Source organism: Ranitomeya variabilis, chromosome 7 (assembly GCF_051348905.1).
Source record: "Ranitomeya variabilis isolate aRanVar5 chromosome 7, aRanVar5.hap1, whole genome shotgun sequence".
Lineage (NCBI taxonomy): Eukaryota > Metazoa > Chordata > Amphibia > Anura > Dendrobatidae > Ranitomeya > Ranitomeya variabilis.
Window position 1 is genome coordinate 78,816,991 of NC_135238.1, and position 15,719 is coordinate 78,832,709.

The 15,719-nt window shown below is 43.4% G+C and overlaps 1 long non-coding RNA gene across 1 annotated transcript in view; it reads left to right on the top strand.

The window, feature by feature from the left end:
* The first annotated feature begins 489 nt into the window (after window positions 1-489).
* LOC143784992 (uncharacterized) overlaps window positions 490-15,719 on the top strand; it is a 135,767-nt gene continuing 120,537 nt past the window's right edge. The window contains exon 1 of the long non-coding RNA XR_013217937.1: window positions 490-602. This is a non-coding gene — a long non-coding RNA (uncharacterized LOC143784992). The remainder of the gene's footprint in view (window positions 603-15,719) is intronic.

Sequence of the window (15,719 nt, forward strand, 5' to 3'; positions counted from 1 at the left end):
GGTAGTCTGTAGGGAAAGTTAGAAAGTTCCAGACAGTAGTCTGAGGAGGACAGAGGGACAACGGAGCTGTGCATGCCCACAGAGCTGCAGCTCCCAGAAAGAGACATTAAAAGCTGAATTGTTTGCAGCGAGCGTGCAGGAGGGGAAGCACAGGAGAGGATATCAGAAGGGGACAAGCCCCGAGCAGGCTGCCTCCTTCTGAGGTGCAGAGACCGGTAGCTGGAACACCGAGGTTGTAAGGACCTCTATGACACATCAGAGACCGCCAAGACAGCTGAACTCTACGTTACCTGTCCGACCTAACACCCAGGAGGCACGGTGACAACATTAGAGGCTGGGGCGTGCTAGAGTCCGTATAAACCGCCTCAAGTCACCAGTCATACGGGTATGTCCTATCCAATCCGGGGGACAGAGAGAGATAACATCTGTGAGGACCTTATGAGAAGCTTAGTAGTAAGGGACAACACCACCACGGCGCTAGAGGAAAGACTTTTATTCTCCACCTGGACAAGGGGACTCTGGACTTGCCTCCAAACCGGCCGGACTCTGCCTGCCCTGTGGTCTGGTGCTCTGGACTGTGGATGCTGAAGTCTTCAGTAAAGGTAAAGAGACTGCAACCCTGTGTCCTCTTTTTTCTCTGCGCCACTCACCGTTCACCATCTATACACCAGGAAGCCCTGGGGATACAATTCACCTGTGAGAAGGTATACCATCTAGCTGCCATAACATCACCCCAGCGGACCCCTTGAAGCAGCGTCGGTCACCCTGACCGAATACCACAGGTGGCGTCACAAACATAAACTTTATCCCTTTAAAGACCTTCCCCTTTTATACGGATGCCCCAGGGCCACGGACCGGGTCAGCCACCGTGACATCCCCCCTGTGAACCGCAGGACCCGGTACCGAGTACCCCACTGCCCTGATGGGGCGCTCCACATCACTTATCAAAATTCAGCGGCTGCTGGATGTGCACATGGGGGTGGCGCAAGGGGGGGATGAAAAAGAAAAATGGAAAACAGCCAGCATGAGCTCCGATAAGTGAACTGCATCACTTATCAAAGTTCGGTGACTGCGGGATGTGCGTACGGAGTAGGCGCAAGGGGGGTTGAGAAAAAAGCGAGCATGAGTGTTGATCGTGAACTGCATCACTAATCAACGCTCGACGGCTGCTAAATGTGCACACAGAGGCGGCGCAAAAGGGGGTGGAGGGGGGTGGATGAAGAGAGATCGGGCAGGGATCAGGGATCAACACTTACGGTTGTAGTCAGGTGGCACAAAGGAGGGTGTAAAAAAAGGAAACAGGCAGGCACGAGCTCTGATAAGTGAACTGCATCACTTATCAAAGTTCGGCAGCTGCGGAATGTGCGTACGGAGTTGGCACAAAGGGGGCTGAGGAAAAAAGCGAGCATGAGTGTTGATCAGTGAACTGCATCACCAATCAATGCTCGATGGCTGCTAAATGTGCGCTAAGAGGGGTGGAGGGGGGTAAAAAGAGGGGGAAGGGGAGAGCAGCTGTGCCCCGTGATTGGCGCGATCGATGATTACATTGATTGCACCAATCAGAAGCTGCAGGCCATACTAGGCCTGTCCTAGGCACTGGCCTAGGATTGGTGCTATTACAGCACCGATCCAGGTCGGTGCCAGCAGGGCACAGCGAGGTAACACTGCCACTGTGCCCTGCGATTGGCGTGATCGATGTGATTGGTACTCGATACTAACCTGGGACCTCACTGTTTCAGCCAATCTGATTGGCTGAAACAATGAGAAAAGCTGTGATTGGCTGTTCAGAATTGAACAGCCAATCACAGCAATCAGGAGGCCGGATGGGAGAGGACGCAGCCCAGGATGCCAACACCATCTTCCCTGAGATAAGATTGCGTTGGAATTTTAATACGATCACCGCGACTTAAGTCGCAGTGTCGCATTAAAGGGCATTACGTACTATTCCGTCCATGGGGATTAATTCCCAAGTCACATGGACGGAATAGTAAGTCGGATGTCAGAAAGGGGTTAACCCCTTCACAACTTTGGGATTTTCTATTTTTTTTGTTTCGCTTTTTTGCTCTTCCCAGAGCTGTAACTTTTTATTTTTCTGTCAATATGGCCATGTGAGAGCTTGTTTTTTGCTGGACAAGTTGTACTTTTGAACATCATCATTGATTTTACCATAAAGTGTACTGGAAAAAAGTAAAAAAGTGTGGTGAAATTGTAAAACAAGTGCAAATTCAAATTTATTTATTTTTTACCATGTTCACTAAATCCTAAAACTGACCTGCCATTACGATTCTCCAGGTCATTATGAGTTCGCAGATACCAAACATATATACCGTAGGTTCTTTTTTATTTAAGTGGTGAAAAAAAAATCCAAAGTTTGTAAAATAAGGCTCTATTTTGCACGACCCATAGCATTTCCATTTTTTGAGACCTGGGGCCGGTTGAGAGCTTATATTTTTGTATGCGAAGTTGCTGTTTTCATTGCTACCATTTTGGGGTAGATATGATGTTTTTCTAGCCTGTTACTGCATTTTATTGCAATTTTGCTGCAACAAAAAAATTCTGGCATTTTGATTTTTTTTCTCGATATGCGGTTTACTGATTGGATTAATTTAGTTTGTATTTTGATAGAGTGTTTCTGAATGCAGCAATAAAAATATGTGTATTTGTTTTACTATTATTGTTTTATATTGAGTGGGGCAAAAGGAGGGTGATTTTCATTTTTATATATTTACTAGCTGAAGAGCCCGGCGTTGCCTGGGCATAGTAAATATCTGTGGTTAGTTATAGCACCTCACTTCTCTTATTTTCCCATCACGCCTCTCATTTTCCCCATCACATCTTTCATTTTCCCCCTCACATCTCTCATTTTCTCCCTCACACTTCTCATTTTCCCCCTCACTCCTCTTATTTTCCCCCTCACTCCTCTCATTCCCCCCTAACACTTGTCATTTCGACCTCACATCTGTCATTTTCCGATCACTCCACTATTTTCCCTCACTCCTCTCATTTTGCACTCACACCTTTTCATTTTCACCTCACACCTCTCATTTTCACCTCAGTATATACATGTTTGTCATCTCCCTTATATATAGTATACACCTGTATGTCATCTCCTGTATATAGTATATACCTGTATGTCATCTCCCCTGTATATAGTATATACCTGCTGTGTGTCATCTCCCCTGTATATAGTATATACCTGTATGTCATCTCCTCCTATATATAGTATATACCTGTATGTAATCTCCTCCTGTATATAGTATATACCTGTGTGTCATCTCACCTATATATAGTATATATCTGTGTGTCATCTCCTCCTGTATATAGTATATACCTGTATGTCATCTCCTCCTATACATAGCATATTCCTGTATGTCATCTCCTCCTGTATATACTATATACCTGTAGGTAATCTGCTCCTGTATATAGTATATACCTGTGTCATCTCCTCCTGTATATAGTATATACCTGTATGTCATCTCCTCCTGTATGTAGTATGTACCTGTATGTCATCTCCTCCTCTATATAGTATATACCTGTGTGTCATCTCTCCTGTATATAGTATATATCTGTGTGTCATCTCCTCCTGTATATAGTATATACCTGTGTGTCATCTCCCCTGTAAATAGTATATACCTGTGTGTCATCTCCTCCTGTATATAGTATATATCTGTATGTCATCTCCTCCTGTATTAGACCTCGTTCACACGTTATTTGGTCAGTATTTTTACCTCAGTGTTTGTAAGCTAAATTGGCAGCCTGATAAATCCCCAGCCAACAGTAAGGCCACCCCCTGGCAGTATATATTAGCTCACACATACACATAATAGACTGGTCATGTGACTGACAGCTGCCGGATTCCTATATGGTACATTTGTTGCTCTTGTAGTTTGTCTGCTTATTAATCAGATTTTTATTTTTGAAGGATAATACCAGACTTGTGTGTGTTTTGGGGCAAGTTTCGTGTGTCAAGTTGTGTGTGTTGAGTTGCGTGTGGCGACATGCATGTAGCGACTTTTGTGAGATGAGTTTTGTGTGGCGACATGCGTGTAGCAACTTTTTGTGTGTCGAGTTGCATGTGACAGGTTAGTGTAGCAAGTTGTGTGCAGCAAGTTTTGCGCATGGCGAGTTTTGCGCGTGGCGAGTTTTATGTGTGGTGCCTTTTGAGTATGTGCAAGTTTGGTGTGAGGCAACTTTTGCATGTGTTGCAACTTTTGTGCATGTGGCAATTTTTCCGTGTGTGCAAGTTTTGCGTGTGGCGAGTTTTCCATGAGGTGAGTTTTGCACGTGTGGCGAGTTTTGCATGTGGAGAGTTTTGCGCGTGGCGAGTTTTGAGCGGCGACTTTTGTGTTTTGACTTTTATGTGGCGAGGTTGGTGTATGTGTGGTGAAATGTGCGCTGAGGGTGGTATATGTGTTCGAGCACGTGGTAGTGTGTGGCGCATTTTGTGTGTGTGTTCATATCCCCGTGGTGGTGTGGTGATTATCCCATGTCGGGGCCCCATCTTAGCAACTGTACAGTATATACTCTTTGGCGCCATCGCTCTCATTCTTTAAGCCCCCCTTGTTCACATCTGGCAGCTGTTAATTTGCCTCCAACACTTTTCCTTTCATTTTTTCCCCATTATGTAGATAGGGGCAAAATTGTTTGGTGAATTGGAAAGCGCGGGGTTAAAATTTCACCTCACAACATAGCTTTGACGCTCTCGGGGTCCAGACGTGTGACTGTGCAAAATTTTGTGCTTGTAGCTGCGACGCCTCCAACACTTTTCCTTTCACTTTTTCCCCATTATGTAGATAGGGGCAAAATTGTTTGGTGAATTGGAAAGCGCGGGGTTAAAATTTCACCTCACAACATAGCTTTGACGCTCTCGGGGTCCAGACGTGTGACTGTGCAAAATTTTGTGCCTGTAGCTGCGAAGCCTCCAACACTTTTCCTTTCACTTTTTCCCCATTATGTAGATAGGGGCAAAATTGTTTGGGGAATTGGAAAGCGCGGGGTTAAAATTTCACCTCACAACATAGCCTATGACGCTCTCGGGGTCCAGACGTGTGACTGTGCAAAATGTTGTGGCTGTAGCTGCGACGGTTCAGATGCCAATCCCGGACATACACACATACACACATTCAGCTTTATATATTAGACTAGCTGTACTACCCGGCTTCGCCCGGGTTAATGACTGCTGTTAGCAAAATAGAATGTGTTAACAAAAATTTATTCTGCACACAAAAACCACAAAACAAATAGATAGAAATGTAATTATTAAAAGGCAAAAACTAAGCAAATAGAAGCATTTCACAACATATATTAGCTTTGTTATACTGAGAATGTCTTTGTTGCCTATATTAACCAATCAGAGCTCAGGTTAATTAACTGTAGCAAAATAGAAGCTGAGCTGTGATTGGTTGCTATTGGCAGCCTGATAAATCCCCAGCCAACAGGAAGCCCTCCCCCCTGGCAGTATATATTAGCTCACACATACACATAATAGACAGGTCATGTGACTGACAGCTGCCGTATTTCCTATATGGTACATTTGTTGCTCTTGTAGTTTGCTTATTAATCAGATTTTTATTTTTGAAGGACAATACCAGACTTGTGTGTGTTTTAGGGCGAGTTTTATGTGTCAAGTTGTGTGTGTTGAGTTGCGTGTGGCGACATGCATGTAGCGACTTTTGTGAGATGAGTTTTGTGTGGCGACATGCGTGTAGCAACATTTTGTGTGTTGAGTTGCATGTGACAGGTTAGTGTAGCAAGTTGTGTGCAGCAAGATTTGTGCATGGCGAGTTTTGCGCGTGGCGAGTTTTATGTGTGGTGCATTTTGAGTATGTGCAAGTTTTGTGTGAGGCAACTTTTGCATGTGGTGCAACTTTTGTACATGTGGCAATTTTTCTGTGTGTGCAAGTTTTGCATGAGGTGAGTTTTCCATGAGGTGAGTTTTGCACGTGTGGCGAGTTTTGCGTGAGCCTAGTTTTGCATATGGCGAGTTTTGCATGTAGCGAGTTTTGAGTGGTGACTTTTGTGTTTCGACTTTTATGTGGCGAGGTTGGTGTGTGTGTGTGGTGAAATGTGTGCTGAGGGTGGTATATGTGTTCAAGCACGTGGTAGTGTGTGGCGCATTTTGTGTTTGTGTTCATATCCCCGTGTGTGGTGAGTATCCCATGTCGGGGCCCCACCTTAGCAACTGTACGGTATATACTCTTTGTCGCCATCGCTCTCATTCTTTAAGTCCTCATTGTTCACATCTGGCAGCTGTCAATTTTCCTCCAACACTTTTTCCTTCACTTTTTCCCCATTATGTAGATAGGAGCAAAATTGTTTGGTGAATTGGAACGCGCGGGGTTAAAATTTCACCTCACAACATAGCCTATGACGCTCTCGGGGTCCAGACGTGTGACTGTGCAAAATTTTGTGGCTGTAGCTGCGACGGTACAGATGCCAATCCCGGACATACACACATACATACATACACACATTCAGCTTTATATATTAGATATACCTGTATGTAATCTCCTGTATATAGTATATACCTGTGTGTCATCTCACCTATATATAGTATATATCTGTGTGTCATCTCCTGTATATAGTATATACCTGTATGTCATCTCCTCCTATACATAGCATATACCTGTGTCATCTCCTCCTGTATATACTATATACCTGTAGGTAATCTGCTCCTGTATATAGTATATACCTGTGTGTCATCTCCTCCTGTATATAGTATATACCTGTATGTCATCTCCTCCTGTATGTAGTATGTACCTGTATGTCATCTCCTCCTCTATATAGTATATACCTGTGTGTCATCTCTCCTGTATATAGTATATATCTGTGTGTCATCTCCTCCTGTATATAGTATATACCTGTGTGTCATCTCCCCTGTAAATAGTATATACCTGTGTGTCATCTCCTGTATATAGTATATAGCTGTATGCCATCTCCTCCTGTATTAGCCCTCGTTCACACGTTATTTGGTCAGTATTTTTACCTCAGTATTTGTAAGCTAAAATGGCAGCCTGATAAATCCCCAGCCAACAGTAAGCCCACCCCCTGGCAGTATATATTAGCTCACACATACACATAATAGACTGGTCATGTGACTGACAGCTGCCGGATTCCTATATGGTACATTTGTTGCTCTTGTAGTTTGTCTGCTTATTAATCAGATTTTTATTTTTGAAGGATACCAGACTTGTGTGTGTTTTAGGGCGAGTTTCGTGTGTCAAGTTGTGTGTGTTGAGTTGCGTGTGGCGACATGCATGTAGGGACTTTTGTGAGATGAGTTTTGTGTGGCGACATGCGTGTAGCAACTTTTTGTGTGTCGAGTTGCATGTGACAGGTTAGTGTAGCAAGTTGTGTGCAGCAAGTTTTGCGCATGGCGAGTTTTGCGCGTGGCGAGTTTTATGTGTGGTGCCTTTTGAGTATGTGCAAGTTTTGTGTGAGGCAACTTTTGCATGTGTTGCAACTTTTGTGCATGTGGCAATTTTTCTGCGTGTGGCAATTTTTCTGCGTGTGCAAGTTTTGCGTGTGGCGAGTTTTGCACGTGTGGCGAGTTTTGCATGTGGAGAGTTTTGCGCGTGGCGAGTTTTGAGCGGCGACTTTTGTGTTTCTACTTTTATGTGGCGAGGTTGGTGTATGTGTGGTGAAATGTGCACTGAGGGTGGTATATGTGTTCGAGCACGTGGTAGTGTGTGGCGCATTTTGTGTGTGTGTTCATATCCCCGTGGTGGTGTGATTATCCCATGTTGGGGCCCCACCTTAGCAACTGTACAGTATATACTCTTTGGTGCCATCGCTGTCATTCTTTAAGTCCCCCTTGTTCACATCTGGCAGCTGTTAATTTGCCTCCAACACTTTTCCTTTCATTTTTTCCCCATTATGTAGATAGGGGCAAAATTGTTTGGTGACTTGGAAAGCGCGGGGTTAAAATTTCACCTCACAATATAGCTTTGACGCTCTCAGGGTCCAGACGTGTGACTGTGCAAAATTTTGTGCCTGTAGCTGCGACGCCTCCAACACTTTTCCTTTCACTTTTTCCCCATTATGTAGATAGGGGCAAAATTGTTTGGTGAATTGGAAAGCGCGGGGTTAAAATTTCACCTCACAACATAGCCTATGACGCTCTCGGGGTCCAGACGTGTGACTGTGCAAAATTTTGTGGCTGTAGCTGCTACGGTTCAGATGCCAATCCCGGACATACATACATACATACATACATACACACACACACACATTCAGCTTTATATATTAGATTAACCCCTTCCTGACATCTGACGTACTATCCCTTCGAGGTGGGGTGGGCCCGTATGACCACCGACGGGATAGTACGTCATACGCGATCGGCCGTGCTCACGGGGGGAGCGCGGCCGATCGCGGCCGGGTGTCAGCTGCATATCGCAGCTGACATCCGGCACTATGTGCCAGGAGCGGTCACGGACCGCCCCCGGCACATTAACCCCCGGCACACCGCGATCAAACATGATCGCGGTGTACCGGCAGTATAGGGAAGCATCGCGCAAGGAGGGGGCTCCCTGCGGGCTTCCCTGAGACCCCCGGAGCAACGCGATGTGATCGCGTTGCTCCGAGGGTCTCCTACCTCCCTCCTCGCCGCAGGTCCCGGATCCAAGATGGCCGCGGCATCTGGGTCCTGCAGGGAGGGAGGTGGCTTACCGAGTGTCTGCTCAGAGCAGACACTTGGTAAGCCTGCAGCCCTGCACAGCAGATCGCAGATCTGGCAGAGTGCTGTGCACACTGCCAGATCAATGATCTGTGATGTCCCCCCCTGGGACAAAGTAAAAAAGTAAAAAAAAAATTCCCCACATGTGCAAAAAAATAAATAAAAAAAATATCCTAAATAAAGAAAAAAAAAATATATTATTCCCATAAATACATTTCTTTTGCTAAATAAAATAAAAAAAACAATAAAAGTACACATATTTAGTATCGCCGCGTCCATAACGACCCAACCTATAAAACTGCCCCACTAGTTAACCCCTTCGGTAAACACCGTAAGAAAAAAAAAAAAACCGAGGCAAAAAACAACGCTTTATTATCATACCGCCGAACAAAAAGTGGAATAACACGCGATCAAAAAGACTGATATAAATAACCATGGTACCGCTGAAAACATCATCTTGTCCCGCAAAAAACGAGCCACCACACAGCATCATCAGCAAAAAAATAAAAAAGTTATAGTCCTGAGAATAAAGCGATACCAAAATAATTATTTTTTCTATAAAATCGTTTTTATCGTATAAAAGCGCCAAAACATAAAAAAAATGATATAAATGAGATATCGCTGTAATCGTACTGACCCGATGAATAAAACTGCTTTATCAATTTTACCAAACGCGGAACGGTATAAACGCCTCCCCCAAAAGAAATTCATGAATAGCTGGTTTTTGATCACTCTGCCTCACAAAAATCGGAATAAAAAGCGATCAAAAAATGTCACGTGTCCGAAAATGTCACCAATAAAAACGTCAACTCATCCCACAAAAAACAAGATCTCATATGACTCTGTGGACTCAAATATGGAAAAATTACAGCTCTCAAAATGTGGTAACGCAAAAAATATTTTATTTTTTTTTTTGCAATGAAAAGCGTCTTTCAGTGTGTGACGGCTGCCAATCATAAAAATCCGCTAAAAAACCCGCTATAAATTGTAAATCAAACCCCCCTTCATCACCCCCTTAGTTTGGGAAAAATAAAAAAATTAAAAAATGTATTTATTTCCATTTTCCCATTAGGGTTAGGGCTAGAGTTAGGACTAGAGTTAGGACTAGAGTTAGGACTAGAGTTAGGGCTAGGGTTAGGGCAAGAGTTAGGGCTAGGGTTAGGGTTGGGGCTAGGGTTGGGGCTAGGGTTAGGGCTAGGGTTGGGGCTAGGGTTAGGGCTAGGGTTGGGGCTAGGGTTAGGGCTAGGGTTAGGGCTAGTGTTACGGCTAGTGTTAGGGCTAGTGATAGGGCTAGGGTTATTGCTAGGGTTAGGGCTAGGGTTAGGGCTAGGGTTGGGGCTAGGGTTGGGGCTACAGTTAGGGTTGGGGCTAAAGATAGGGTTAGGGTTTGGATTACATTTACGGTTGGGAATAGGGTTGGGTGTGTCTGGGTTAGAGGAGTGGTTAGGGTTACTGTTGGGATTAGGGTAAGGGGTGTGTTTGGATTAGGGTTTCAGTTATAATTGGGGGGTTTCCACTGTTTAGGCACATCAGGGGCTCTCCAAACGGGACATGGCATCCGATCTGAATTCCAGCCAATTCTGCGTTGAAAAAGGAAAACAGTGCTCCTTCCCTTCAGAGCTCTCCCGTGTGCCCAAACAGGGGTTTACCCCAACATATGGGGTATCAGCGTACTCAGGACAAATTGGACATCATCTTTTGGGGTCCAATTTATCCTGCTACCCTTGGGAAAATACAAAACTGGGGGCTAAAAATCATTTTTGTGAAAAAAAAAAGAATTTTTATTTTCACGGCTCTGCCTTATAAACTGTAGTGAAACACTTGGGGGTTCAAAGCTCTCAAAACACATCTAGATAAGTTCCTTAGGGGGTCTACTTTCCAAAATGGTGTCACTTGTGGGGGTTTTTAATGTTTAGGCACATCAGGGGCTCTCCAAACGCAACATGGCATCCCATCTTAATTCCAGTCAATTTTGCATTGAAAAGTAAAATAGCGCTCCTTCCCTTCCGAGCTCTGCTATGCGCCCAAACAGTGGTTTACCCCCACATATGGGGTATCGTCGTACTCAGGACAAATTGCACAACAACTTTTGTGGTCTAATTTCTTCTCTTACCCTTGGGGAAATAAAAAAATGGGGGCGAAAAGATCATTTTTGTGAAAAAATATGATTTTTTATTTTTACGGCTCTGCATTATAAACTTCTGTGAAGCACTTGTTGGGTCAAAGTGCTCAACACTCATCTAGATAAGTTCTTTAAGGGGTCTACTTTCCAAAATGGTGTCACTTGTGGGGGGTTTCAATGTTTAGGCACATCAGGGGCTCTCCAAACGCAACATGGCGTCCCATCTCAATTCCAGTCAATTTTGCATTGAAAAGTCAAATGGCGCTCCTTCCCTTCCGAGCTCTGCCCTGCACCCAAACAATGGTTTACACCCACATATGGGGTATCAGCGTACTCAGGACAAATTGCACAACAATTTTTCGGGTCCAATTTCTTCTCTTACCCTTGGGAAAATAAAAAATTGGGGGCGAAAAGATCATTTTTGTGAAAAAATATGATTTTTTATTTTTACGGCTCTGCATTATAAACTTCTGTGAAGCACTTGTTGGGTCAAAGTGCTCACCACACATCTAGATAAGATCCTTAGGGGGTCTACTTTCCAAAATGGTGTCACTTGTGGGGGGTTTCAATGTTTAGGCACATCAGGGGCTCTCCAAATGCAACATGGCGTCCCATCTCAATTCCAGTCAATTTTGCATTGAAAAGTCAAATGGCGCTCCTTTCCTTCCGAGCTCTGCCATGCGCCCAAACAGTGGTTTACCCCCACATATGGGGTATCAGCGTACTCAGGACAAATTGTACAACAAATTTTGGGGTCTATTTTCTCCTGTTACCCTTGGTAAAATAAAACAAATTGGAGCTGAAATAAATTTTGTGTGAAAAAAAGTTAAATGTTTATTTTTATTTAAACATTCCAAAAATTCCTGTGAAACACCTGAAGGGTTAAAAAACTTTTTGAAAGTGGTTTTGAGTACCTTGAGGGGTGCAGTTTTTAGAATGGTGTCACACTTGGGTATTTTCTATCATATAGACCCCTCAAAATGACTTCAAATGAAATGTGGTCCCTAAAAAAAAATGGTGTTGTAAAAATGAGAAATTGCTGGTCAACTTTTAACCCTTATAACTCCGTCACAAAAAAAAAATTTTGGTTCCAAAATTGTGCTGATGTAAAGTAGACATGTGGGAAATGTTACTTATTAAGTATTTTGCGTGACATATGTCTGTGATTTAAGGGCATAAAAATTCAAAGTTGGAAAATTGCAAAATTTTCAAAATTTTCGCCAAATATTCGTTTTTTTTCACAAATAAACGCAAGTTATATCGAAGAAATTTTACCACTATCATGAAGTACAATATGTCACGAGAAAACAATGTCTGAATCGCCAAGATCCGTTGAAGCGTTCCAGAGTTATAACCTCATAAAGGGACAGTGGTCAGAATTGTAAAAATTGGCCCGGTCATTAACGTGCAAACCACTCTTGGGGGTGAAGGGGTTAAAACATTTTTTCTTTACTTTTTACTTGCTTCAATAGTCCCCATAGGAAACTTGAAGCTGCGATCATCTGATTGCTTTTGCTACACATAGTAGGGCTCTAGCATCATCTTAAATGAACGCCGGCTTGTGTATCTGCAATGACAAGCACAGTGGTCTTCTGTAGACTCCCGGTTGTCATGTCAACCCATCGGTGACCCGCAATCATGTGACAGTAGTGGCAGTGATGGGCTGGGTTTGTAACAGATCAGCTGTTATGCGACCGGGTGCTGGGTGGATTCAAAAGTCTGCAGTTACACAGAGTGACTGCAGACTTATCAATATGGACCGGACAGTGTAGTCCTCCATACAGTATTATGGGCACCAAATAGTCCTTCATACGGTATTGTGAGCACCACATATCCCTTCATACAGTATTATGGGCACCACATAGCCCTCCAAGGAGTATTATGGGCCCCATTTATTGTTCAATACACTATTATGGGCACCACATAGTCCTCTATACAGAATAATGGGCCACATATAATGTGCCATACAGTATTTTGACCCCATATAATGCTTCATACAAAATAATAATAGGCCCCGTATATTGGTCCATACAGTATACTGGACCCCACATAGTGCTCCATACAGTATAATAGACCTCATGTAATGCTCCATACAGAATAATGGAACCCAGATAATGCTCCATATAGTATAATGAGAACCATATAATGCTTCATACAGTATAATGGGCCACATATATTGCTCCATACAGATATAATGGGCCTCATATATTGCTCCATATACTATATAATGGCCCCACATAGTGCTACATACAGTATAATGGCCCAATATAATGAAGCATATAGTATAATGGGCCCCATATAATGCTCCATGCAGTATATTGGCCCCATGTAATGCTCCATACAAAATAATGGGCCCCATATATTGCTCAATACTGTATAATAGGCCCCATATATTGCTCCATAAGGAAAAATGAACCCCGTATAATGCTCCATACAGTGTATTGGGCCACATGTAGTGCTTCATATAGCATATAATGGCCCCATATAATTATCCATACAATATAATGGGCCTCATATAATGCTCAATACAGTATAATGGGCCCCATATATTGCTCCATACAGTGTAATGGGCCCCATATAATGCTCTATACAGTATAATGGCCCCATATATTGCTCCATACAGTGTAATGGGCCCCATATAATGCTCTATACAGTATAATGGCCCCATATGATGCTCCACACAGCATAATGGGCCCAAATATAATGCTCCATGCAGTATAATGGGCTCCATATATTGATCCATACAGTATAATGGGCCTCATGTATTCCTCCATAAGGAAAATGAACCCCATATAATGCTCCATACAGTGTAATGGGCCACATATAGTGCTCCATATAGCATATAATGGCCCCATATAATGATCCATGCAGTATAATGGGCCTCATATAATGCTCAATACAGTATAATGGGCCCCATATATTGCTCCATACAGTATAATGGGCAGCATATAATGATCGATACAGTATAATGGCCCCATATAATGCTCCATACAGCATAATGGGCCCCAATATAATGCTCCATACAGTATAATGGGCCCTATATATTGCTCCATACACACAAAAATAAACAAAATACTCACCTCTCATTCCCCAAAGCTCGTCTCCTCAGCGTCTTTTCACTCTCTGCACTGCTCCCCTGAGGGCACGCTGTAGTGACATTATCGCACCCTCTGACCTGAGACATTACAGAGAGTAAGAAGATGCTGGAGATACCACAGCTGCAGGGAACTAGGAGAGGGGAGTACGTAAGTAGAGTCGCTGCCAGCGCTGGCACTGGGTTCCCCCGACTCACAGGCCCTATAGCATGCCGAAGTCCCTGATGGCGAGTGGACCCCCCTGTTCATCCAAGGCCCTGGCATTTCCATGGGTGCATCAGGTGGTGACACTGGCCCTGATGGAGCCCATGTAAGGGGTACTGTAGTAACTGAGAACACAAAAGGGCTTCAATAGAGGCCAAATTACAGTGTAATTGATGCAATAAATGTACCTCTCCCTGTCTTTAAAAGTTGGGAAGTTTGCCCTTCTGTTGCTGCGCCTATTATTTGTGGTGTGAGGAGAGGAGCACATTTAGGGTTTTTGCTTTTTGCTATGAGGCCCAATAATTTTATGTATGCCTCAGTGCACAGTGCAGTCACATTTAAGTCTATAGGACGTGAGATATCAGACAAATGTTGACATCTCCTAAATTACAAAAGGAACAAATAGTGTATAAAAACTATAATAACCCTTTAGGTTATGTGCACAGAATCAGTATTTTCAGCACATTTTTCTTTGGCAGGAAAAATGCTGCAAAAAATACACACGTCTATGGTTCTTTTTTTAAGATTTTCACTTTAATTTTTCCCTATTTTTTGAATGGGTGAAAACAATGATACAAAAAATGCTGAAAAATTGATATGCAGCAAATGAAGGAAAAATTAAGGAGCTTGTGTGTGAGATTCAAAAACTCTCATTCACTTTGCTGACACTGTAAACTTTAGTGTTTTTCTGCGGCAAGAACGCACTTAAGGCTACTTTCACACACAGCGTATTTGCTGCGTATTTTTACGCGCGCGTATTTTGCTGCTGCTTTACCTGCGTTTTTTTACGCAGGCAAAAAACGCAGCTGCTTTCACACACTGCGTTTTTTGCTGCGTTTTTTGCAGCTGCGTTTTTTTCAGCATTGTGTACTGAAAATAAAGTTTGTTTAAAAAAAAAAAGGGGAAAAAAAAAGAGTCATTGAGGTCATTTCCTGTCTTTATGACTCAGAATACAATACACACTGGAGTTAACATCATGTCGATGCTCATCACGTCTCATCACATCACGTTTATTGCTCATTCTGTTGAAGGACTCCATGCTGCTTCACTGGGGGGCGGGGGCTTCCCTCTTCCTGTCCGACGCGACGTCACGTCCGGTCCTGGGTGTCAACCCCTCCGTACAAAGACGCCGACACCCAGGACAAAGGCGCTGTGTGTGGAAGGTAATATGGGGCCCTAGGGGGATACGCAGACACGCCGCTGCGTAAAGAATTGACATGTCAATTCTTTTTACGCCGGCGTGTTTGCAGACAAAAGCGCCGCGTTTTTTTGCGGTGTGTCTGAACGGCAAAGTGAATTTCTCATTCACTTTGCCGGCAGACGAAAATGACATTGCGCATTTTTGAAAAGCGCCCGCAAAATAGCGCTCAAAAATGCGCTATGTCTGAAAGGAGCCTAAAAGAATAGATCAACTTGTGAATAAGTCCTTATTGTAGTGATCAGTGTTTGAGAAGGAGGTCTAAGTCAGTACTGTAACTGGCGACTATATCCTCTACAGTGGAAATAGTATTCATGATTTATTGACATGAAGCTATGTGATATAATACACTGAGTCCATAGACATCTATTCGATACTTCAGAAATATTCTATTTTTCTCAGTTTCCACAAGATCTATAGAGTAAA